The sequence below is a fragment of the Panthera tigris genome, chromosome F3 (genome assembly GCF_018350195.1).
Source record: "Panthera tigris isolate Pti1 chromosome F3, P.tigris_Pti1_mat1.1, whole genome shotgun sequence".
Taxonomy (NCBI): Eukaryota; Metazoa; Chordata; class Mammalia; order Carnivora; family Felidae; genus Panthera; species Panthera tigris.
In genome coordinates, this window is record NC_056678.1 from 22,853,762 (window position 1) to 22,880,392 (window position 26,631).

General features: G+C 35.9%; 1 protein-coding gene and 1 pseudogene across 1 annotated transcript in view; one reads left to right on the top strand and one right to left on the bottom strand.

The window, feature by feature from the left end:
• Positions 1 to 26,631, bottom strand: part of HMCN1 (hemicentin 1) — a 464,244-nt gene that overhangs the window by 380,711 nt on the left and 56,902 nt on the right. The window lies entirely within an intron of this gene.
• On the top strand, positions 23,235 to 23,390 carry LOC122236074 (annotated as a pseudogene).

The window sequence follows — 26,631 nt, forward strand, 5'->3', positions numbered from 1 at the left end:
CTGTGTTTTCATGTGCTTCGCCCAGCCACCTCACTGCTGAGAACCCAACTGGGTCTGAGACAGCCCCTGCCCTCTTCTGCTGCACTCAATGCACCGGTGCACCCTGGAACACAAACTGGGCTCTGACATTGCACCTCCGAATGTGTCTCTCATCTTCAAAGACAGCCCTCTTTTAGTGCAGTAGCTGCATCCTGTCTCCACTCTTGTCTATTTCTACCTCCTACTGTACAGTGTCCACAGCTTTGGGCAGAAATTCCTTTATGGGGGGAGAGGGCGGTATTTAGCAGTCTCCTAGTTTTAGCAAAAAAAGGTTGTTCACATGTTTGTTTCTCATTCGCTTTGTTTTGCATAATTTCTGGGAAGAGGGTAAGATAACGTGACTTTAAGCTACCACATTCAAATCAAAGGTCCTATCCTAAATTCTTCAGTTTTTAGTCTTAGAAGTTGAACATTCGCAAAATCCACATGTTTTATATGTTTAGGAATTGAGTTGGAAGTACTCAGAAATAATAATAGCCATCTGCTTTATGTCTGGCACTGGCCATACACATCCATCTATTTTCTTGTGTACTCTTCAAAACAGCCCTGCAAGTTAGGTATTATCTCCTTTTGCAAATGAAAAGCAGAGCCCAGATTTCAACCTGGATCTGTCTGGTGCGAAAGCTTACAGTCTTTTACTCCAAACCACACTCAAAATTAGTTCCTATTCTCCCAGGATAATTTTAAAATGTTTAATTGTTGTGGAAACCAAATAATCCCTGCTTGATTAGAGTGTGGCATTATTTCTCGTTTTGGAATCTAAATTTCTTTAGTCTCCTCCAAATACTTTTTTTAAACCACTGGTTACATATAGGAGGGTTGTGCGTTGTTGATTGAGAACTGGACTTCCTAAACTGTAAAACCACAAAGCCCAACATAACACAACCAATATGCTGTTTGGTTTTGTCCCCTAAGCAACTGACCAAACACTACTAACAATGTGCCTGCCAATATATTTGACAAAGATCAAGAATGTTGATACACCTCCTACCTAAAAAATTAACTTTGAATAAACACAACATAAATAACAAACAGAAGAACATTTCAGTGACAAACAATTTGAGAGTAAGATTACAAATATTTCACTTTGGACAGAACTGACATAATTATTTCATAAATGTTTTAAACATCCTACGTGGCCCAATATTTCATACAGAGTTACAGACAGAAATTAACAATTGTTACCATACTTTTTTTGCCATTTAAAACAAGGCACAACACAAAACTTCTGTTCTTTCAAAATAAAGTTTTATTAAAACTTTTCAATGGATATCCTCCAAAGATAGCATTAAAGAGAGACACAATAATAGACACAGTATTTTAAGTCAAGACCTGTATTTCTGTACTAGTTCTTATGTTATAATGGTGTGAATTTGGACAAGTTATTTAATTCTCTAGGTTCAGTGCCTTTGCGCATAAAATAGCCTTGGAAATAACCTTTCCTCAGTTTTTCTGTGTGGTTAATACCCATGTAAACAGCTAGCATGGTTCCTAACACACAGAAGATCCTCAGTAAGCATTTATGGAATCTGAGTAACATTATGATACATTTCTTGCTTCTCCTTCCTGTGACATTTAGAGCTACTATAATCATAGCAATAAAATTCTACTCAGTTTTTCTCAAAGATATATCAGCTGTTATAATTAGCTTTAAATTGAGGAGCCTGGATGGCAGTTGGTTAAGCGTCCAACTTTGGCTCAGGTCATGATCTCGTGGTCCGTGGGTTTGAGCCCCGCATCGGGCTCTGTGCTGAGAGCTCAGAGCCTGGAGCCTGCTTTGGACTCTGTGTCTCCCTCTCTCTCTCTGCTCCTCCCCTGCTCATTCTCTCTCTCTCTCCCTCTCAATTTTTTTCAACAATAATTAGCTTTAAATAGATACTAATGTTCCACTTAATTCCTCCTCTTTCTTGGGCCACAATGTCGAAGCAAGACTTATCTTTGGTATGGACTCAAAGTTTTCTGTACTGCTTTTTTTAGAAAATAGATCTATTGCTCTGATGGATTAAAAAAAATTTTTTTTTAATGTAGGCTGTGGAATAAAATAAAAATGAATACCAATTCTGGCTTTGCTGCTTACTAGCTATAGCAAGCTATTTAACATCCCAGTCTCAGTTTCCTTTCTGTAAGATTCTGACAGATTGGTTAGAAATGAATGGGACAAGGCATGTAAAAAATGTAAGCAATAGACATTCAATAAAGGTGAGCTTCATGAAAATTCCAGAAGTCTTTACAGTTCAATTATGCTTATACCCAAAGTATGTTCCCATTTATCCCTGGGATCTAGTCAGAGCTCAGCCCACAGTAGGTGTTAATATATAAGTGTTTATCATTTTGCTATTAGAAGACATTGCATAGCTTGCAGACAAGGTGTATTTTATTGGGTTACAACTTTGAGAATTCCCAATTTTTTCAATCCCTGATCCCATAAAGCATACAATTTAGTATGGAGGTAAAAATGAACCAAGTAAGTTGCAAACAAGACTGTCTGAAGTAAGTGTGGTGTAAACAAAGCCACTGAAGAAGACACAATATTTCTTTCACCTGGGACAATACGCCCAGTGGTTACACACACAGATTTTGAAAGTGACCATGTGGGCTCCAGTCCTATTCAACTGTTTGCCACTTGACTTTGGGCAACCTACTTAAAAATTCTTTTAGCCTCAGATGCCTCATCTTTAAAACAGATCTTCCCAGGGTTGTCAAGAGAATTCAACAAACTGAAGTATAAAGCCCAGCACCCAGGATATGTGAGCTAATGATAATATTGCTACTACCTAAGTCTCACAGTGAGTATACTTTGACATGTACCCCCATCTCTATCAAACACATGCTGTAAGTTCTACCACAGAATGTTTATGATGGTGATCAAACAAACAAGCAGCTACTTGTTATTAGTTCCAAAGTGCTTAGATATGTTTCGAAGAAAAAAATGGAAAAAATAGCATTTTAGTAAAGCAATATAAATATCTTGACTGCACTATGAACCTAGGAAATTTAAGTTCTTGTTTCTATAAGTCTGGATTGTTTTAATTCTAAGTTGAAAATGCTTCTTGTTTCAATTTTAGTTCTTAATTTAGAAATAAAAGGAAATAAGGAAAGACAAGCAGGTCCTCTGGGTGGTTTATTTTTCCACAATAGGGTATTTTACTTCGGTCCTATTTTCTGGCATTCAGTCATGTGACCTGCTCCACGGACCTGACTTGGATTTCGCTGAAACCACAAAGGCAAGAGATGGCGCCTGGGAAGCCCATGACTAACTTCCATCACAAAAATAAGCATCTTTGCCAAAACTCTGTAGTTACTTGAGGCAACATCAAACTTGTAGTCAATCGAGGCAACAAGAAAAACAAAAAACACCTATTGATATTTATAGCTACGAAATGAACATTAAATATCAATTGCACTTTAAATTCCAAAAAAGCAATTGTTTTATATGTTGCCCATCCTTTCATGCCCATTTTCCGTGTGCCTTGGATATGACAGGAAGTTTGTGAAAATGTCAGCATTAAGATTTTAAATTGTGTTGTAAGGGGAAAATAATGAAGAACCTCTTCCATGAAATAATATGCTTCAAGAACACACTGTTCTGAAGAAATGATCACATCTAATCAAATATTCTCTTTTGGAGGGAGAAATACTCACTAACGTCCAATAGGTGACAATGAAATAAAAGATGGTCTGTATATAATATTTTAAATAACGTTTTAGTGGAGCACCTGGGTAGTTCAGTTAACTAACACATCAGACTCTTGATTTTGGCTCAGGCCCTGATCTCACAGTTTGAGCCCCTGTGTCAGCATGGAGCCTACTTGGGATTCTGTCTCTCTCCCTCCCTTCTCTGCCCCTTTCCTGCTTACACGCATATGCACACACTCTCTCTCAAAAAAAAAAAAAAGAAAGAAAGAAAGAAAGAAAAAGAAAGAAAGAAAGAAAATTAAAAAAATGTTTTATAATAATGTTAATATTCCTTGTGGAAAAATTATAATGTAATGCTGGGGGGGGAGTAAAATATAAAGTAAAAATATAAAATAAAATATTTCATACAATCTCCATTTGGAATGAAAAGAGAAGCCTAGAAGGAGGGGGGGAGAGAATTGACAAATGAAATATACCAAATTTTACCAGTGAGATTGTTAGAATTCTACTGATTTTGTTGTTCTTTATATCTTTTTTCTTCCAAGTTTTATACAAGATACATGAGTTGCTTTCATAAGCAAACAAACAAAAAATCTGAATCTGAAGTATTCTTTGTCAGACAGGATACTTCCTGCCCACTACACGGATGTTTTCCATCAAGAAAAACACAACCCATTTTTAAAACTATGAAATCATAAATGAGGAAGCCCGTATCTTCAGCTAAAATATTATTTATTTTGGACACATTAACTCCTGTCAAGCAACCAATGGGCCGCTGAATCTCACTGAAACAGATTCAACAACAGAATAATCCCTAATGCTAGCCGAAAGTAAATTTCTTTTTTTTAATTTGACTCTTTAGTTTAAAACTCTATTCCTGGATATTCTAGTGGAAATTAAGTACCTAAACATAGCCGTGCAAGGAAGGATTTGATTTAATTTACACTGAACATGTTATCAAATCCTTCAGGTTAATAAGAGAATATTGACCAGGCAGGCAGGAGCCAGAGCGCCCAGCTTTTATATGCTTGGGGCTCCCGGCATTACGGAGAACAGAAAGCTTGATAGACAGCAAAACAATTAACAGGGAATAGCTTCACATCCCAGGACAGGACACACTCTCCTCCCTACAGACTCAACGCTGCCCAGCACTTCCCCCAATGCCAGGTCTTCTCCTTGGCTTTTCTGAGCCCTCCTGAAGCTGGTCAAGCAGAGGGGGGACACAGACAGACTCTTCTGTTAAGCATCTTCCTCAGCTCAAAAAGTAACATACGATCAGACTGACCCCACAGCTCTCAGCAAGGCTGAAAATACTGAGGCCAATGAGGGCTGGAACCTAGTTGTCACATACATACACACAGAATATAACTGTCAGCAAACTCCCATACATCTTATAAATGGACTGCATTCTAGAAAGCTGGTTTGTTGCAAGAGTTAGATGTATCAATTCTGGGGAAACAAGGTCTATTGCTGTCTGCAACTCAGCAGGGATTCCAATATGCTACCCTTCAAGCTTGGTTATAATCTGTTAGTTTTTCCTAACACATGACAGAATATGAGTTTCCTAAGCCTATTAATAAGATAATTCATTAAACCAAACATATGACAAATCCCTAATGACATACAGTTACTATGAATTTAAAAAGAGAGAAAACCGGGGCACCTGGGTGGGTCGGTCAGTCAGTTAAGCTTCCAACTTCAGCTCAGGTCATGATCTCGTGCTTCGTGAATATGAGTTCAGATCCTCTGTCTCCCTCTCTCTCTGTCCCTCCCGCACTCGTGCTCTCTCTCAAAAATAAATAAACATTTAAAAAGAGAGAGAGAGAAAACAAAACTTGAAGCTAACTTCTTCAGAATTCCTCTCAAGGTATATACCTTTAGTGAAATTATGTCAGAGAATACAATCCTTTATATTGTTAATCTCTATAGTAAGGTAATATATTCCAAAGTGTGCACAAAAATATGCATATGTAAGAAATTTCTGTTCATATTTGTCTTAATCGTTTCTAAATTCTTTGTGTTTTATAGTTAACACAATTTATTACAAAAATATGTAATGTATGCATATGATCTGTAAGTTAATATCTCAATAAGTGTTTGATTTTAAAAGTTGAAGGGGTGCCTGGGTGGCTCAGTCAGTTACGCATCCGACTTCAGCTCGGGTCATGCTCTCGTGGTTCGTGGCTTTGAACGCTGCGTCAGACTGTCTGTCTGTGACAGCTCAGAGCCTGGAGCCTACTTTGGATTCTGTGTCTCCCTCTCTCTCTCTGCCCCTCCCCTGCTCACGTTCTCTCTCTCTCAAAATAAACATTAAAAAAAATTTTTTAAGTTTGAAATCTGATGATCAGAACTGACAAAGAAAAACGTCTATATAAATGTTGTATATCTAAAATCCAGTGTGTTGATACCTATTCGAGCATGTAACTTTATCCAGCTGAAGGCAGATGAGCCATTTCACATGTAGTTTATTATAAGCATTTCATAGCCAGAAAATATTACATATTCTATCAATACTATTTCCCATATTCTCTGACCATTCAGATGCTTTTGGCTAATGGCCTTCAGCTTGATTTTAATCGTACGAATCCCCTAAATCCCAAAGCAGCAAAGAACAACATGCACCACAAATCAAATATATATTTACAGACTATGTTTTAAATTATACTATTTGTAGCCTTATTTGGATTAAAGAAAAGAATTTCAATTTCAGTGAGTGAGAAATTACTCTGAAATTCAACTCCATTTGAATTTGATCTAGATTTTTCTTCTAACTAGTTTGATCTAGATGTGTTGATGCTCCATTCTACCAATGAGGTGTATCTATTTTGGGAGGCTGTCTCAGCTCCATAATTTTTTTAAAATAATTTTTTAACGTTTTATTTATCTTTGAGAGAGAGACAGTGTGAGCAAGGGAGGGGCAGAGAGAGAGGGAGACAGAGGATACAAAGCGGGCTCTGTGCTGACAGTAGAGAGCCCAATATGGGGCTCAAACTCACAAACTGTGAGATCATGACCTGAGCCGAAGTTGGATGCTCAACCGACTGAGTCACCTAGGCACCCCACAACTTCATAATTTAAATTCCAGTTCAAAGGACGTGAATGAAGAATGCCTTGGGTAATAAAATGAATGGAGCAAAATTCAATCCCAAATACTTACTTGCATAGCTCAATAACTTTAATCACCCTTGTGTAATAAAAATGGAGTTACCGTCTAGTGAGGTGGCCCAGGTGAAATGAAACAGAAGGCTAATCTCACCTGGGATCCATGCCCCAAGAGAATTGTTTCTTGGAGTATAAAAACAAAGTAACCTCAGAGATTACATCAACACTTCCCCTGCTGACGGGGGGAAATCAAAAGCAAACACCATGCACACATTTGTCAGTCCATTGGCTGTGGTGCCAGTAACCTCTCAGCCCCTTTATCACACTTCATTGTGCTCCCCCCCACCAACCCTTTTCTGCTACTTCCTTTATCTACTTCCTGCTCCTTCTCTGGGTTTTTATTTTCTTCTACTGTGTCTTGTGACACCTTTAGGAGGTCATGCTAAACAGGCTGTATGGCCTGACACATTGTTAATAAAAATAAAATTAAACTACATTTCAGAGTCTTGGTTGGGGCTTATATCATTGAATTGTCTTATTGACTATTTCCACTGTGAAAACACCCAGTGTTTCAACAGAACTCTTTCATTTGTTTTGGATTTCCCTTGTTTTTAAATATTTGGGGCAATTTTTTATGACTGTGTTTTTCTCCCAATTCTTCCCAAACAAAAAAAAAGACTATATTTTTTAAGTTTATTTATTTATTTTGGAAGAGAGAGACAATATAAGCAGGAGAGGGCCAGAGACAGAGGGAGAGAGAGAGAATCTCAAGCAGGCTCTGCGCTGACAGCACAGAGCCCGACGCGGGGCTCAAACCCATGAACCATGAGATCATGACCTGAGCCAAAACCAAAAGTCAGAGGCTTAACCAACTGAGCCACCCAGCCCCCCCAAGAAGACTATCTTTTAAAGTAAAATATTTAAGAAGAAATATTATAAGGAGTTATAAAAAATTATAATCAGAGAAGCTGGTGCAAAATCATTGGAAATACAGGGAGAACAATCCAACAATTTAAATGAGACATTTTTCTCCAATTTCTGACTGAACTGTTTTAGTTTCTAAAAGAACATACACAAGGATACAGATTTATGTAATATCTGATAACTCACAGTGAGAAAATGTCATAGATAATGACAAATAAAAAAACCCATAATTTTCAAAACAGAAGGGAGAAGTGGCAAGTATTAGAAAGAATATATAAACTGGTAAACTTCATTTTAAATTCAAGGAAATGTCTAAAGTGGCCATGAACATCTAGAGAAAGATGTAGTTACACATGAATAAAAATCAAAATGTATCAAACTAGCAGCAGTTCCTTTTTTAAACATGGCTTCTATGGTGATAAATTGATCAAGGCACTGCATAACATGTCTTGATTTCAAAAAAAAATTTGGCAGAATTTCTTAAATTACTCATATTCAATGAGATGGAAATTTTAGCCCAAGGGAAAGGTTTTTTAAAATGGGATTTAGTTAGGGTAAATTTTACATTCTACATGTATGTTTTTAGAAGTACAAAATGGTGTTAAACTACTACCATTCACTCACCTCAAACCATAGTTATTGGGCAGCACATACCATTTCAATTCTTATGAAAAATATATTCAGACTTTAGCCAATTGCAACCTAAGTATCAGTCAATAATGTGAGATCACTAACAACAACAAAAAAAAGCTAAAAATCTTAGGGTTAAAAAAAAGTACTGTATTATAGCAAGGAAGGTAAGAATTCAGTATTTTCAGTTCAATTGGATTCATATCTGGACAACTGTATACAATTACCCATCCTAAGAGAAGAAAGTGACCAGCTAATGTATCCAGAGAAGGGCTATCAGACTGCAAGGTATCTTAATCTGGAAAACATTTCATTGGGATATTTAGAAACAGGATAACCATCTTCAAACACTTATATTCGTGTCATTTAGAAGGAAAGAAAAGAACTTAAAATGATCATTAAAAGAAACAGCATCATGAAGATTTTTTTCTAATAATTAAAGCTAATATGAGACATATTCTGTCACTCAAAGTATTTTAAGGGCAGTTTAAGTGATCAACTTCAAGGCCTGGAATGCTGGATTGACTAATCCATTCTTGAAATTAAAGATAACTACTGTGCAGTGAAAGAAATACGAAGAGAGGATGTACACATGTGCAGATGAGGGTATGCCCTACCTCACAGAGGTGGGGAAGCTGAAGGAAGCTTTCTAGAGAAGCCCAGAAAAAACAGAAACAATCAGAGTTTTGAGGAAGAGTTGGACTTAGCCAAATGCAGGAGACGCATGGGGGGGAAAATGATACAGGTAAACCACGAGCATCAGAGAGAAAACAGTAGCTGTAAGAGACCAAAAGTATGTAAGCCTGATTCAATTGGCTTCCAACTCCCATGCTTCCATGAGCCAAAACAGCTTTTTGTGCTCCACATACAATGATGACTTTCAGGCTTCTCTGTCTTCCTTTCCTATGTTTCAAAACCAGGATGTAGACAGTCTAACGGAAGGCTGGGCCTTTCCTGGGTCACCTTATGATAAATATATTAGATATATTGCATAGGCTTTAGTGAATTTAAGGCTGGAACAGTCTAACAACAATTCTCTGAAACTATGTAATATATTAAGAAGCACAAACTGTGGCCTATGACCTTTGGGATTTTAGAACTGAGTGTTATTCATGACTCTCAAACATGTACAAACCTTTAACTGTAAGTAAAGTCTTCACTGCCTAAAACATGAACTGCTTTATCATGGTTTCGCCAGCCCTCTATAATCTGGCCCCAGCCTTCACAGCCAGCCTTCTCGCCAACTTTGTCCCCTTGCATTCCCTAACTGGGGCCCAACCTCTCCACATATCTCCTTGGAATTTCCACTTTTATTTTTGTTCCAAGTGTCCCATTAGCCTGTGTCTCACCACTGCCTGTTGCTGCCCACTCATCCTCGAGGACCAAGCTGAATGTCCCTTACCATAAGGAGCTCTCTAGTCCCACCCCTGTCTCCTAGGCAGAGCGCCTACATTTGCCACTGTGCACTCTCAAGGATGCTCTGCATTGTCTTTTGTGTACATAACCTGTCTTCCCTGCTCAGCTCTGGATTGGCTGAAGAAAGGAATTTTTACTTATCTTTGTTTCTTCTGTCACACCTAGGAAAGTACCTTGCGTACAACATCTCTCAGCAAACTCATTCCTTCAATTTATTCATAAATATTTACTGAGATCCTACTATGTGCTGGGAACTGTTCTAGACACTGAAGATACACAGGTGGGAAAAAAAAAAAAAACTCCAGCAATCTCTGCCCTCATGGAGTTTCCAATGGAGAGTGGAGGGAGGTCTAAACATAGATGAGAAAGAAGTCCAGGCCACAGCATCAAGAAAGTCCTGTAATCAGCCATCAAACCATATGGGAGTCAACAGTGAAGCCCCTGTCACTTTCCACTTCTTTCTGTCTCCTAGCTTCTGCTCAGTGAGATCCATGGATGTATTCAATTCCAGAGGCTTACCCTAAGGAAGTTTCCAAATTCACACAATCCTAAGACAAGATATACTTAATGCCTCGACCCTCACATTGCAGCATCCGTATTGAGTCATTCTCGCTGCTAGGATGTTACCCAATACTGACCACTGGTTTTTCCATATTATGTTCCAATTTGCCTTTATTGCTAATCAGATACAGCTGACATTAGCATATAAATGTCATCTAACATTATCTAAAATGTATCCTGTTAACAGCAACGTGTAAATAAGGAAATTGTTTTAATCTCTTTTCCTATCGACAATAAATTGAATATATATTTGGGAGTCACAATAGGATGAGCACTATATAAGAGATTTGAAAGCTATTATCAGGCTACTGGTATAAAATTCTGGGAACCTCCTCCCCATTTAAAATATTACAAGCATCCTTCAATATATGGTGACTACTTTTCAAGCATTAACATGGTAGAAGGAGACGTCACTGACCACTTTACAAAGTCAGCTTAGCATATAGATTGACAAATCTGTGTTAGTAACTGCCTATAATCAGTTCTTCTTTTGGGTCTCTCAACTTTCCATTCTGTCCAGATAGTGACACATTCCATGATCATGCTAGACGCCCTTCCTTAAGCAGGAAACAAAATGGAATTTTTCTGGTCAAGGCAAAAGACTTCCTTACTCAACTGGTCCCAATTTTCCCTTATGTCAAACTTAGTCCATTAATTCATGTCTGGATTCTGACTCCTGGATACATTCATTACACAGTCTCATGGGCTCAAAATTGCTAAAGAAAAACAGCATTATCACAAAGTTATGGAATACACAGTAGTATGTGAAATTAATAATAAACAAATCAAAGTGGTATTCTGCAATATAAATAAATAAATAAATAATTTCGCCAGGAATTCCAGACATCTGCAAGTCTTAGGTGGCCAAGTTGCAAGAAGTGACAATCTGTAAGAATAGCAACAGCCTCAAAACTGAAGGGTTGTTTTCACAGATAAACAGGTTGGTAAAGCTAATGGCATTACTGTTAGTTACACTTCATGGATTAGCGTATGTGCATTTTTAAAGTTAGAGAAAACAAATAATTGCATAATATGGTCACTAACTTGTACGGAGCACACTAAGGTCGGTTTTTCCCCTAAGTTACATACCTAAAATAATAAAGTTGGCAGTAAGATCTATACCTCTTGCTTTTAAAAATGCTTTTAACACTAGCAAAATCACCCCCACAGCTAATACTCTAAATAATGGAAGTAGAGATTTGAAATTCCTATTCAAAATAAATTCACTCTTTCATCTACATACTCCCTGGAGTGCCTTGTACGTGTGAGTACAGTTCTAGGCAGTGTGGATGATAAAACATAGCATCTACTTTCAAGAATCCAAAGTAACTATAGGCACTTACAATCCCATAATGAAAAATAATAACTTGTTCAATTTGCAAACAATTGATATGCCTGTTTTTTATATAAAAGAACCTAAATTCGAGAACTTGACAGGTCATTTCTCATCCCACTTAATAACTTGCCCCCATTTCCTCATGGTCTATGTCAAACAATATGTTAATTGCTAATTAGATCATTCTTGTGATACCCTCCTTCAAAATTATCTAGTGAGTGTTTTTGAGTGATCCATCAATGATTATAAGTGCAAAATTATTGAGGTACAAAGCTCTTTAATTTGCCATTGGTGTCAAGCATGTTTTTTTCTTGTCTAACCAAAAAGATTGTTCACTTTTTTTTTTTTTAGCAAGAAAGCCTCATATTTTTACCCTCTACAACCCCTAAATTATTCTAGTTTTATAATAATATTTAATAAATACTAAGTGCAACACTAATTAAAAGACAACCTCCTAAGATATAATAAGTAGGAAAGATAAAATAGATGCATTTGTTGCCAAGTGAGTCCTCAGTGGCTAAATGACTTCACCAAGCACAAAATTTGTCTTCTATTAATCAGATTACATTATTGTTAAATAAGAAGCATGAGCTTCCACTATATCTAGGTAGGACTGGGAGTGATTTCCCCAAAGAACTCAGCTTTAATTGTTTATCTATTAGTAGCATTTATTGTACTGTGAAAACCAGTATACATTGGGAAGTTTCCCCCCACCCCTGTCTCTAGCACTAATTTTCAGCTGTATACGAAACAGGTTCAGAGAAACATAATCCATTTAAAAGGCAAGAGAATACAACAGTTAAGTCAGAGACTATGGTCATCAACGATTGTTTCAGAAGAGTACCCTATCAATTATTGGTTTAAGGGAAGAATACAAGACACAAATTTGAAAGCCTCTTCTATTTTGAAATTGTCAGGTTGTATATCTATCTCTCTTCAAATTAGAGGTTAAACTTGATGATTCATATCTAAAATTTCTTCTTCTGCTTTTTTTGGAATTACAGCTTATCATTCAGAATAATATGCAGTATCTTCAGCAGCGAATCAAAAAGTGCCACAAATGTAGAAGTCATATGTGAGCCAGACATGCTCACATGAACTAACAACATCTTAAACTCCACTACTGGCTTCTCTGTGACTTTGAGTAAACTCCATATCTTATACATCTACTCATCAATTCTTCACTACTTCCCCAGGATGTATCTAAGCTTGGTTTTGCAGCCATTTCTGTTTCATTTCCCGCTGTGTGCATTTCCTCAGTATACATTCAAGGTAAATCAAATGCAGTATAGCAAAATTATAACAATTTACAGAAGAGCAATCTCAGGGTTCAAATCCAAAAATAATGCAAAAGTATAAAAAAAATTTCTATTAAACTGTAAATTATGGTTTTATTACATATAGGCTGGTAAAATTTATGCTTCATACCATAATATATAAAATTCCTTATAAAATTATTCCCCAGGATTTTGGTCCTCCCACAGGAGTCAATCCTCTGGAAGTCCATTTGTTATTCAGCACTGGAATACAGCGCCACCTACTGGTAATTGTAGATCCATCTTCTATATGCTAGACTTAACTAAATTTATTTTCATCAAAGCTGACCCAAAGCTATGTATCCTTACAAGAGTAATTAGAATTTGATTTTGCTTAAAATGTGTCCCAAAATAAAATTAAATAGAAGTAATTTTTCTAGTACACTGTTTCTATTCTGGCTTATTTATATTTTAACTAGGCAGTCAAATAAAGTCTCAGTAATTTACCCTGTTCCTATGCACCCCCATTTCAATTTTAATAAATGAACAAGATTTAAATAATTAAGTATATATACATTTACATATATGTGATTCATTAATTCACGAATATTATTAAGCACCTACCTTTTACAGACCATGTCCCATGTTAGGTTCTAGGAAACACAATTGAGCAAAGTAGAAATGGACTTACAGTATAGTTGAGGCACCATAATTAAACAAATCCTTATTCAGATATCACTATCATTTCAATCAGATGCAGTAAGGATATCATCAGGAAATGCTTTCATGAGGAAAGCATGTGAAAGTGTGCCCATGTACACTGGGTTAGAGAAAACTCACACTAGTTATCTCTATGAAACTACAGTATTGTGTATTTGGAAATTTTATGCTATGTATTTTCTCTCTTACATAAAAAAGGAGTTAGCACTCATTTCCAACTCACTGAGCACGATGCATATCAATGAAGGAATAAGTGTGTGTGGGTTTGTGAATATACGTAAATATATTACAAGCAAGTGACAATATTGGGCTAATTAACAGCTAGCGGATAACTAAATTGCCAAAAACATTTTCAATACTTTCCCTTAATTTATTCAATTATTCTTATTTCATGTACAAATATATGAACTGTTTGAAAAGCCTAATATCTGCACTAAACATTTACCTTTAGAAATTCATAATGTGAGGGGCTCAGTCAGTTAAGCATTGGCTCAGTTGGTTAAGTGTCCGACTTCAGCCCAGGTCATGATTAGCTCGTGAGTTCGAGCCCCATGTCGGGCTTTGTACTGAAAACTCAGAGCCTGGAGCCTGCTTCCAAATCTGTGTCTCCCTCTTTCTCTGCCCCTCTTCTGCTCACACTCTGTCTCTCTCGTTCAAAAAAATAAATAAACATTAAAAAAATTTTTAGGGGTGCCTATGTGGCTTAGTCAGTTAAGCGTCCAACTTCAGCTCAGGTCATGATCTCGCGGTTTGTAAGTTTGAGCCCTGAGTCAGGCTCTGTGCTGACAGCTCAGAGCCTGGAGCCTGCTTTGGATTCTGTATCTCCTTCTCTCTCTGCCTCTGCCACACTTGCAGTCTGCCTCTCTCTCTCTCTCTTAAAAATAAATAAATATAAAAAAAATTTTTTAATTTAATTCACAAAGTGGGCTCAGTAATGGGAAACAGATCATATATAGAGACCTAACTTCTAATATCTCAAATATTATGGGTTTTATAACCAATAGATAAGAAGAGAATGTGAAAAAGCTAAAAGACATTTCAAATAAGATCACTTTAATTTTTCTTGGAACTGCATGTGGCAAGACATCTTTTTTTTTTTAAGAAACAATCCCAGTAAGTCAAAATTACATTTATTTTTTCATGGCAGCTCTTAAAATGGTCCAGTCTCTTCTATATGTGTTTTCCACGGGTTTGAGTATAGGTATGCTTTTCAGTCAAACATATCAAATATAATAGTAAAATTATTTCAGTAGAAATATATTAAGAGGCTTGCTATTTGCAACAACATGGATGAAACTAGAGTGTATTATGCTAAGCGAAATTAGTCAGAGAAAGACAAATATCATATGACTTCACTCATATGTGGAATTTAAGATACAAAACAGATGAACATAAGGAAAGGGAAGCAAAAATAATATAAAAACATGGAGGGGGCAAACCATAAGAGATTCCTAAATACAGAGAACATACTGAGGATTGCTGGAAGGGTTTTGGGTGGGGAGATGGGCTAAGTGGACAAGGGGCATTGAGGAGGGCACTTGTTGGGATGAGCACTGGGTGTTATATGTAGGGGATGAATCATTGGATTCTACTCTTGAAATCATTATTGTACTGTATGCTAACTAACTTGGATGGAAATTAAAATTTTTAGTTTAATTTAATTTAAAAATCTTTTAAAAATGTATTGAGAGGAAATTGGCCAAATAATTTAGACAGGACATAGCAATGAGCCCATTCACCAAACACTCATTCCTTTCCTTCCTTATTATCATCACTTGTAATATTGCCCTAAAAATAACAATATATTACTAAGCAGATGTAAATTTTTTATAAAGTTGACCATCTGAAACAACTATGTACTACTTAGAGATTAGCTGATGGGGTTACTAAAAGCTGACTACTCTTACTCTAACAGGATCTGCTTTAAATAGAAAACAACTGACCTTCATAAACATTATTAAATCTGTCTCCAGTTTTCTGTAACATCACCATTTGTACAGAAATGCCCTAGAAATTAGTTCATCTCATTAACTGAGACAATCTTAAAATATCTAACAAGTGTTAGGAAGAAAAATGTGCAAAAATAATTCCAAGAAGGAAGGTCTTGTAGTTAATTCAGTACGTTCAGCATTTTCTTTCAATCTTTTTGTTAAACAATCCAGTGAAGGCTTGTGCTTCTGTGTTTATACATACATTTACCTTTTCAGAGCAAGAGTGAGAGTGAGAGAGAGAGAGAGAGAGAGAGAGAGAGAGAGAGAGATCACACTGCCTTTTCTTTCCATGGGAAAGATCTATGGGAGAAACAGGTTACACCAACAGACCCTCACACTTTTTTCTGTTTCAAGTAGCCTGATAAATGGAGAATGCCACACATCATAGCCCTAAATAGATACGTGCATTTTAATAGAAGCACCCACTGAGGGCAGGACACACAGATTTCTTTGAGGAGCCTGAATAAGAGAAACTACTCTGTCCCTTAACAACCCCTGCTCAGATTGAGAACCCCAAATGACTTTTTTTAAAGCATTTTTTTTCAAAATTCTATAAAACTATTCCTATCTTAAGTCCTAAATGTAAGGACATGTGGAAATGAAATCAACAAATAGACTAAAACTCATGGATACACACAAAAAAATTGAGATTGAATTTCATGACACTTGAAAAACATTTCGTGACAAACTTAACTTGTTTGAGAGACTGGGGGTGTGGGGTGTTTTTTAATAAGCAAATGCAGATGTTGAGGGAAAAATGTTTAGTTTTTTGACACTGTTCTTTGCTAACAAAATTGCAAATGTTTTCCATAAGCAAACAGTGTTGAAATGTCTGAATATTTTTTTTCTTAAACCACCACCCAGCTGAACTCTGAAAACGAGAATTTACCAATTTACTGTTAATGAGCTTATACATTTAATATTTTCTGACCAATATTTCTTTGTATAACTTTTAACTTATTTTCCATGCCTTTATAAATTTAAATAATTATGGGAGGAATTCATGGTCTTGCCATGTTGTACACACATATACACACACACAAACACACACTAAGTTGGTATTTGTTCAACTGTCACTCTTTAGGAACATATTGAAAGTTGTTCATAAACAGATTATGGGATGAAATATTTCATTTTACTCCATACAGCAGTTTGGACCCATCTTCATGCAATGTACAGAACTACCCATGTGTAAGTATTCACTGTCAAATCAGAAAAAATATGCAACAAGAAAAACACTGATGCAAGTATATTTAAGTTCCATTTTCAGTCATTACTGTGATACCTCTGAATCTTTTTATTGGACTAAATATTTTTTTCCCTTTTAAACTAAAAATGTTCATTGATTATATTTGATAAGTTTCACTTCCATCTCTTCCCATACTCTGTTTGCAGAATACAAAATTGTTCAATCAGTAGGACAACTTTCTAAATGCAGTTATAACACAGCAGCCCTATCAAAATACTAAGAATTCATGGATCAATGGAAACACTGACAGATGAAAGAGGACCCAGGTTGAATAATTTAACTGCAGACTATGTCTCTCTCCTCATTCCATTAAACAGGTTGACAAAGACTCTTGTGTTTCAGTGCTAAAACCAAAGTATCAAAAGATTATTTCTCAATTATCAATAATCCTTGAAAAGAGCTTCAATGATGAGCTTATCTTTCCAAGAGTTTATTTCCTCACCTGTAATCTCCTCACTAGATAAGACTTACAATAAGTAAGGCCAAAGGAATTTCAGATTACAGAATAAGAATTGGTACCAAGGAGAAAAATAATACCATAAGGATGACCTAATTTCCCCAACAAATATTTTGAAGTTTCTACTGGGTAGTGGTAGGAGTTTGAAGTACTTCAAAAAGTATCTTAAACCTTTCAGAGTGGTGAGTAGTGACTGAAAGTAATTTACTATAAATCTTTTAAATGCAGACAAGATCTAAATACTTTTGGAGTACTTCATACCTGGCTAATCCCAACATCCATTTATCAGAAAATATGTTAAAATTCTACTTACTATTACTTCCAGAAATGCGAACTGTGCAAGGGTAAGGATCACCTTTTTTTAGCAACATTATTTTCCTATCTTCATAACTCAACCGAATACAAAATGCATAATAGGGACTTCAGGAATGCCTGAAACTATTACATATATGTATATATAATGCCTATGAATTTCCAGTGATGTATATATATAATCACATGTGTGTATATATATATACATGTATGTATATAATCATATATACATATATACATAATTGTTAATGGAGTAAAGAAGAAAACACATTTCATTAATCATAAGTACCTTAAAGATTCTTACTAATAAAGCTTAATAAAAGAGACTTTCAAAATTAAAATTCTTGGGGAAAACTGCCAAAATCTGTTTCCCAGAAAATGTCCTTAGTCTCCAACCCTGTCTGTAAAATGGGGTTTTTACTATGGTGAAGGAAAATGCTTGGCTCTTTCTTATTCTTAGACATATGTTAGGAATGAAAAAGATGTTAATAAAGTGCTTATATGTCCTTTGGGGGAAAAATTCTATACCATGTGGTATCATAAGGTAAGTCAAATATAATTTGAGAAAAGGTAATTACCCATTTGAATCCTTTGGCTCCGGATCATAGGAAAGGAGGGTGGGTATGTAACCTTGAACAAGTATCTGGTATAAATTAATAACTATCCATTCCAAAGAGCTAATCCATTACGTACTGCCTATTGCTATTTCCCTTGTGAATACTTTTGACTTTTGTAAGAGTTGCCCAAAAGATCCATGTTGGATGCCATCACATTATTAAGGGTCAAAGAAAGAAATATTGATCTGCCAAGAAAAATGGAACAGTTAACCTCTCATGTCATTCAGATGCCTGAAGAGTAGAGAAGGTCAAATGTTGAAGGATTCCCTTATTTCATATTGTTTGTCAAGTCAGACTGAACTATAATATGAAATACAGATGTACGTTTATTCCCACAAAAAATAATTTTGTAGGAAGCACCACAACCCATTCAAAACTTTAGTAAGTTTCCATAACACAAGTAATAACAAAAACAGAAATAAATTGTCAGTTTTTAAGTGATCTTTCAATAATTATTTTTATAATTATTTGGAAATTTCAAAACAGAACTGTCTCTAAACATCCAAAAATTGGATCAGAAAGCTCCATGCCTTAAATGTTTTAAAGCAGAATATCTGTCACTTGAACATTTGAGCATACTAATGTTTCCAAGATATTTTAGAAAACTAGTAAAGTTATACCACTTAATTCGTTATCTCTTATCTTTCAGATTTCAAGGGGAAAAAAAGTCTTGTTATAAAATAATTTTTGAAGAAAGGATCCAAAGTAAAGATATAAAATTCATAAACATGAAGGAAGTGATACTAAAGACAGGAATGCAAAGTTCATTCTCACAAATTATAAATAATGTTGGAAGCTTATTTAAAGGAGATTTTTTGAATCCTAACACCAAAATAAAGTCACCCAAGAGTAGCCTTTTGGCTAAAACTTGTCTTACTCTCAAATATGCGTGTGTAAAAGCATGTGTGCATATGGGTGTACGTATCTGTGTGCACGTGTATATCTGGTTTTGACTGTGTATGTATATGAGCAAGTGTAAACATAAACAGTGTGTACACACATGTATTTGTAGGTTAGTGTGTGAGTGTGCATGAGTACTTGTGTGAATCTGTGTATATGTATGTAAGTGTACATGGACACGCATGTTTATGATGTGCTTGTGCGTGTGTACATGTGGGTACACATGTGAGTGTGCTAGTTCACTTTCCTCAATTAGATTTATTCTTCATGTTCTGAGAAGCAATCTTATTTGTGAACTATGTAGAATATATAACAGCTAAATAGAGTCAAAGTATTACATGCAACTATTGGGTAGAGGAGTGGCAGGATGATAAAGTCTGAATATTCACTCTTTGGTACCAAAATATAATCCTTTATTTTACAAGGACGATTTAATCTGCAACAGGAAACAGTCAAACTGAAGTCACACGGAAAAATTTCCATATCATTCAAGGTTTTTGAATGTTCCTAAGTCATTTAGATAAAGACTTTCTTCTAACAGAAAACCTGTTTTAGCTTCTCTTACAATCTTCAACATCCAAGTAGCTCAAACCATGCCTCTTTTTACGAATTACTATTGTAATCAAGTGCATGATTTTAAGTATTTTCAACCAGTGAGGAAAAAACCCAATTGTTTCACAGACGAAATGTTAAGAAAAAAAATTGTAACACAGGAAATGAGAATGGGAAGCCTTTCCTAACAAGGCTAATAAGTCAACCCTCTCAATATATTGCCTGCATCAAGCCACATCAAATAAAGTACACATAACCAAAACACAGTGGACATTTTACTTATGTACTCACAATATTACGGCAATACAAATCTTCAGAATGGGTTACATTTAATTTTCAAACTCTGAAACATAAAAAGACCCTTTCTAAGAAGACAATTCGCAGAAGAGAAATGAAGCAAGAAACAATGACAATGTACGTGAGAGATGCTTGGTAAATACTGCTGAATGAAACTTCTCCTGTTGGACCTGCTATATAACGTAAATCTGAGAAAAGCACTCCCCAGACAGCAGAAGCAGAAAGCGTACTGGCTAAGAATGTGGGCTCTAGAGTTAGCCCACATTTAAATCCTCTTTATCTCTCTGTCCAAGCATCTAACCTCGTACTGCCAGTTTCCTCACCTACAAAATAATAGAACCACACTGTAGAGTTATTGTGCATTTAAATGAGTTAAAACAGTGATAAATGGTATGTAATAAGCTCTCAGTAAAAGATGATGATGATGATGATGATGATGATGATGATGATGATGATGATAAGTTTGTTGTGCTTGGATTCACTCCACAGTCACCTCTTACTTCCTTCAGCTAGAATGACTTTTCTACAATGGGGAATTTTTTCCCAAGAATAAAAACGACAGGATTCTCATTAGCCCATTTTGTTAATAGAAAATGAGCCATGCCACAATCATGAATATGGCACTAAATAGTAATGGTTAATGTACATATTTTGCCTGCACCAGCATCAACTCAACTATTGGCTCTACCAACACATGAGCATTTCAGGGAGAACACACACCTGACATGCTGTACTACCCACACAATCTTCAGGAATGCCTTTTGTACTTCTAACAATGGGTCAGACTTAGACATAGGGGGTAAAAGACAGAGACAAAGATTGAGATGGAGAGAGAAATAACATGTATGCTACAGCAAAATCCCGTTTTCCCAGAATAAATTCTCAAAAAGAACAAATGATTAAATTTTTTTCACAAAAATAAGATATTTCCCTAAGGATTTTTTTGAAGGAGACAAAATACACGTTCCTTTTTTGTTCTTTATTAATAATGAGGTATGACAAAAATCAACAATGCATCCCATAAAGTTTGGAAGTGTCCACCAAATTTTATCTGATAATCAGTTACTTTCAGTTCACACATAAAAAAAATGACAGTTCTACCTAAATGTTATTAGGTAACAATGACATTTTTACTATTTCCTAAGGTAAAATATTTGACCTTCAACCTCTCCACTTGATAATTGTGGAATGGGGAGTGCAAAACTGTCAGCTGTTCACTTCATAAGTATATTTGGGGGATTGGATTACTAATTAAAAAATACTTTGAAAATATGATACAAAATATTATAAATTCTACTATAATTGTAACTGTGAAAAGCATTTTAATGTCTTTAGAATAAGAAAGATGTAATTATATCTCACACACTTTTCTCATACCCTAATCTAAAGCTAGGTAAGGGAAACTCAACAGTCTACCATAAATTTAAGGAACATCTACCACCATAATAATTTTTCCCCACTGAAAATCTAATCGAAATGATTCAGGGTACAGTTTCCAATAGAATCTATCAGATGTACTATTCCTTCCAGATGCTAGGCTCATGCATTTCTAACCAATCATAACAAGTCAATAGGGAAATAGTATAGTTAAAAAAACAAAACACTAGGTCAATAGACATTACTTCAATACGATGCACATTCTTTCCAAAAGCAGGAATCTGTAGACTCACCATAACACTCTAAGACCCCTCTGAAGTTTAGAGAGCCGGGACTTAGGAAGACTATTAAAAAAAAAAAAAAAAAAAAAGAAAGAACTGCTACAGTCAGGACAGGAAACAATTAAGGCATAAATAAGAATTTTGGCAGAATCAGGTCAAAGTTAGGACACATTTAAGAAATGCCCTAAAGGTGAGACTAACTGATGAATAATGAAGTAATGGGTGAAAATGAGAGTAGGAAATGTATTTGATGATAAAATAACCCATTTTCAAGCACATGAAAGCTTTGAGTTGAAAGTCATAAAAGTGTTTTTAAACATTTACAACCAAATTTCCTAAGGACTTTGGGTTGTGGGGTTCCATGGCCACTCCTGAAATCTTCCAGGAGGTGAAGATGTACTATGAATGTGAGATCAATCAGCCTTTCTTTTTCTTTAGTCAGTGAAGCACTCTTATGATATTCACAAGAAAAAGATCTAGATATTTTAATTTAGGTAATAAGCATTCTGGAAGACTGTCAAACAGACAACAACTCAGTAAACATCAGAATCACGGTGACTTCACTTATAATGTGAAAAGCAGTCAAAGTTTCAGTAAGCAGATATTAGACCAACTGAGGGTGTGTTAGCATGATTTTTGTGATACTCAATGGCTAATTATTAGTGTTACTCACTTTTGGAATTATATAATGTACAATATCATACTTTCATTACTAAAAATTTACTTTGAAAGCATAGAGTATATGGTGTGCATTCTTTAGCAATCTCAATTTTCAAATGAACATAAAAAATACATTGGCTTTGGGGCACCTGGGTGGCTCAGTTGGTTGAACATCCCACTTGGGCTCAGGTCATAATCTCACTGTTCCTGAGTTCAAGCCCTGCATCTGGCTCTCTGCTGTCAGCACAGAGCCCACTACAGATCCTCCCTCTCCCTCTCTCTCTGCCCCTCCCTGCACTCTCTCTCCCTCTCCCAAAAATAAGTAAGTATTAAAAACACACACACACACACTGACTTGCAAACTCTTGTGACCCACCTGGTTCAGGAAGTGTGGGAAGAGATAAATAAAAATTATGTCTTTTTTCTGTATCCATTCATGTATCTGGGGCTCCAACAGAGATATTTCAAAAATAAAGAGAAAGAATTTACTTCTGTTGACAGATAACTTAAGAATCCAAGAAGACTTATTCTGAGGACAACTACTAAGTGATAGCCAAGAAGCAATGACTAAAGTTTGCTGACTCCCAGAACCTTGGATCAGAAGGAAACTTGGATGTCATCTCTTCCATCTCCGTTTTATAGATGACAAAGCTGAAGGGTGGATTTACCCAACTTTTCACAACTAGTGGGCATCACAGGAGAGGGTCAGAATGCTTTAACATAAATGAAAAAGATGGGCATAAAAAGCAGTGTCTGTAGTATAAGAAAATTTTAAAACAACTGGAATTCTACTTAATTCTACTTTCCTCTCTGTAAGTAGGTATGGATGGACTATTCAAAAGTACCTTTTCTGCCTCATCCTTTCTCCATCTCATTCTTTTTATTTATATATTTTAATTTATTTTTAAATGTTTTTATTTGAGCTTTACGCAGTGGCAGTATCGTAGCCAACGAGGTTTATCCGAGGTGCGATTATTGCTAGTTGAAAACTTTTCCCAATGTTTTTGAGTAGAGTTGACATACAATGTTATATTAGTTTCAGGTGTAAACATAGTGATTCGACACCTCGGTACGTTTTGCTGTGCTCTCAAGTGTAGCTACCACATGCCGCCATACAACGCTATTACAGTACCGTCGACTATATTCCCTGTGCCGTATGTCTATCTCATTCTTTAAATGTTGGAAGAACATTGCTGCTAGAAATCTGTATTTCAACTCCTTTTCTTTTTCCCACCCCAAATTCTTTTGGAAGGTAAAACTGACTGGAAAAAAATGTTACCAAAAACAAAAATAATGGATCTTTCAGTTTAAATGACCAGATGTTGCCTCCATTCCACAGATAAAATATTCATCTTTGTTTCTATAGACTTGAGTTACAAGAATAAGTGTTTATAATGAAATTCCTTTATAGTTATAAAAATGTCTGTCTTTCTATCTATCTACACACACACACACATACACACACACACACACTTGAAGAGGATTATGAAAGTTAAAGTATGTGTACAGGAATTTAGCTTTCTTTTTATTTCTTATCTCATCATTTTTACTCTCCTAAATCATTTCCTCCTCATTTCCTTGGTTCTGCTAATTTTAGTGAAGGCACTTAATAAAAAGGGCATTTCTTTTGTGTAAAGGTCACTTTGGGGGTGCTAAGAAGTTCACAGAAAATTCTGACATTCCTCTTCCTAAAGTTTGGTGCAAATACACAATCAAATTCTAGGAAACAAAAAGAAAAAATGAATTCCAAACATGCAGTAGGAGCCTTATTTTCTGGATTATTCACTCTCTCTACTATATATATTTAAGATTGATCTCCTCTCTCTTTCCCATTAGATTTTTTTTTCCTGCCGCTTTTTTTTTAAAAATTGAGGTATAATTGACATGCAACATTATATTAGTTTCAGGGATACAACATAGTGATTCAATATTAGTATACATTGTGAAATGATCACCACAATAAGTCTAGTTAAGAGCCATCCCCGTACATAGCTACAGACTTTTTTTTCTTGTGATGAGAACTTGCAAGATCTACTCTCCTAGCAACTTTCAAACATGTAATACAGTATTATTAACCAAAGTGGCCATTAGCTCTTAAATCTTTCAAATTTCTCAAATTTAAACAAATAGAAAAACCACCTCCCTGTGCCCCTTATTCTCCTTCACCACCTATTTTCTCTTCTCCTCTATACACAAACTTGTCAAAATATTTGTCTATGCTCACCATTCCCTCATCTCCCCTTGAAGCCTCAAATTTTAGCCAAATTTGGCTTCTTTCTCCCAACACTTCACCAAAAGAGCTCTGGGTCAAGTCACCAGTGACTTTCATCACACACTCAATCAAATAAGTGCTTTTCAGTCCACATCTTGAAAGATCTCTCAACAGCATTTGGCATGACTCCCTCTATCTCGAAGCACTCTCTCTGTCCCTAGTGACCTTGACAAAATATTGTCCTGATTTTTTCCCTCCTCTTTTATCATTGTTTCTGGGTGTCTCCATTACATGTTCATTCTTCCTTACTTGGCCAGTAAAGATTCTGCGGTTCTTAAAGACTCATCTCTAGGCCACCTTATTTATAGTTTCCCTAGCTGATCTCATCCATGCCAATGAGTTCAGTTCAAACTTATGCAATGGTGACCCAGAAATGTACATCTCTAGTCTACACATTTACTAAAATGTCTCTATGTTACACACGGTTCAATATGTAAAAGAAATATTTATGATTTACCTCGCCCCTCAATCTAGTTCTCTTCCACTGTCCCTCATCTCATAAAGTACCTACATTCATCCAGCTGTACAATACAAAAATTTAGGAGTTATTTTTTAGCCCCTCCAGCCTCATTCCTCCATCACCTAAACCATCGCCAAACCCTATCCATTTTGCCCACGAAACAACTCTTGAATCTTATCCATTTTGCCCACGAAACAACTCTTGAATCTTTCCACTTTTCCTTATCTCATCAACCACCTTAGTCCTAGCAGCTATCTCTACCATCTTTTATGTCTTAGAGGACCTAGGCTATGGCAACAGTTCCTAACAGTTCTTCCATCAATTACTATGAGCTCTTCTCAACTACACTCCCCCCCCCAGGGAGCCAAGGCTATTTTTCTAAAACATAAATCTGGTTACATCATCTACCAATTAAACCTTCTAGCAATTTCCTACTGTTTTTAGGATAAAGTTGAAGCTCTTAAAGCACTGACTAAATACAATGTCCCTGCATGATCCGGCTTCTACCTACTCCTCCAGCAATTCCTAATTATTTCCATATCTTTCAGCTTCTCTTACATACCTTTATTCAATAGGACCTTTCCTTTGTGTCCTTACTCTAGAGGGTTCTTCCTTCTACCCTCTTTTCTGGTTAAGTCCTATTCCTCCTTGGCATTGAATTCTGCCTTCACTACCTTGAGAAAGTCTTGCCTGAATGCCTCAACTATATCATACTCTCTAAGTTACATTATACATTTTCAACTGTTTGACTATTTAATCAATTTTGGTCACTCCACAAGACTGTTAGCCAAAGGGAGAGGGACTTCATCTGTTTTTGCTTATCAACCATCCCCATGCCAAGTGAAGGCCTAGCACGTTATGGAAGCAATATTTGTTGAATAAAAGAGTAAATGACCAAACTAGAAACTCAGAGCACTGAACTATCAGAACAACCTGAAGTTTCTGGAAAATTCAAGAAAAAAAAAATGGGAAGAAAAGTGTATCCAGTCATTTGGCTGTTTTTTTTCCAAAACATTTCTTTTTTCTTAGCACGCAAGTGATAATATCTTAGCCAACTGGCTTTTTCTATTTCGGCACTCATCACTAACACGAATCATTCTGAATTACTGACCAAACTCTAACCAGGCAAGCCTTTCATAGTAGCGGTACATGATTTCCATTCAGTAAGGAGTTGTCCTACTCAATTCAACTGAAAACAAATATCGTCTCCTGTCTACCAAGTATTCACCAGGTGCTATGCCTCTGTGCCTATTTGTTTTGTTGCAGCGATTGTTTTATTTTTAAATGTTTCCAAACCAGTTCATCTTTTGCTTTGTGCAATGTAGTTTATTCTCCTAGCAGCCATACAAATCTGCTGTATTTTCCACAAAAATAAAATAGAAAGAGAGGTTATCAAATATTCATGTCTCACTCATGGCCTAACGTATTTTCAGTAGGTGACACTTACTTTCTCTTTAACATAAACCATTCATAAAGAGTAGAACATTTCATAAAATTGGATACGGTTAATTCAAATACTTTGACACACGGAAATTTTTACTACAAGCTCTAATTCATTTGCAAAACAACAGAAACATGAAATAACT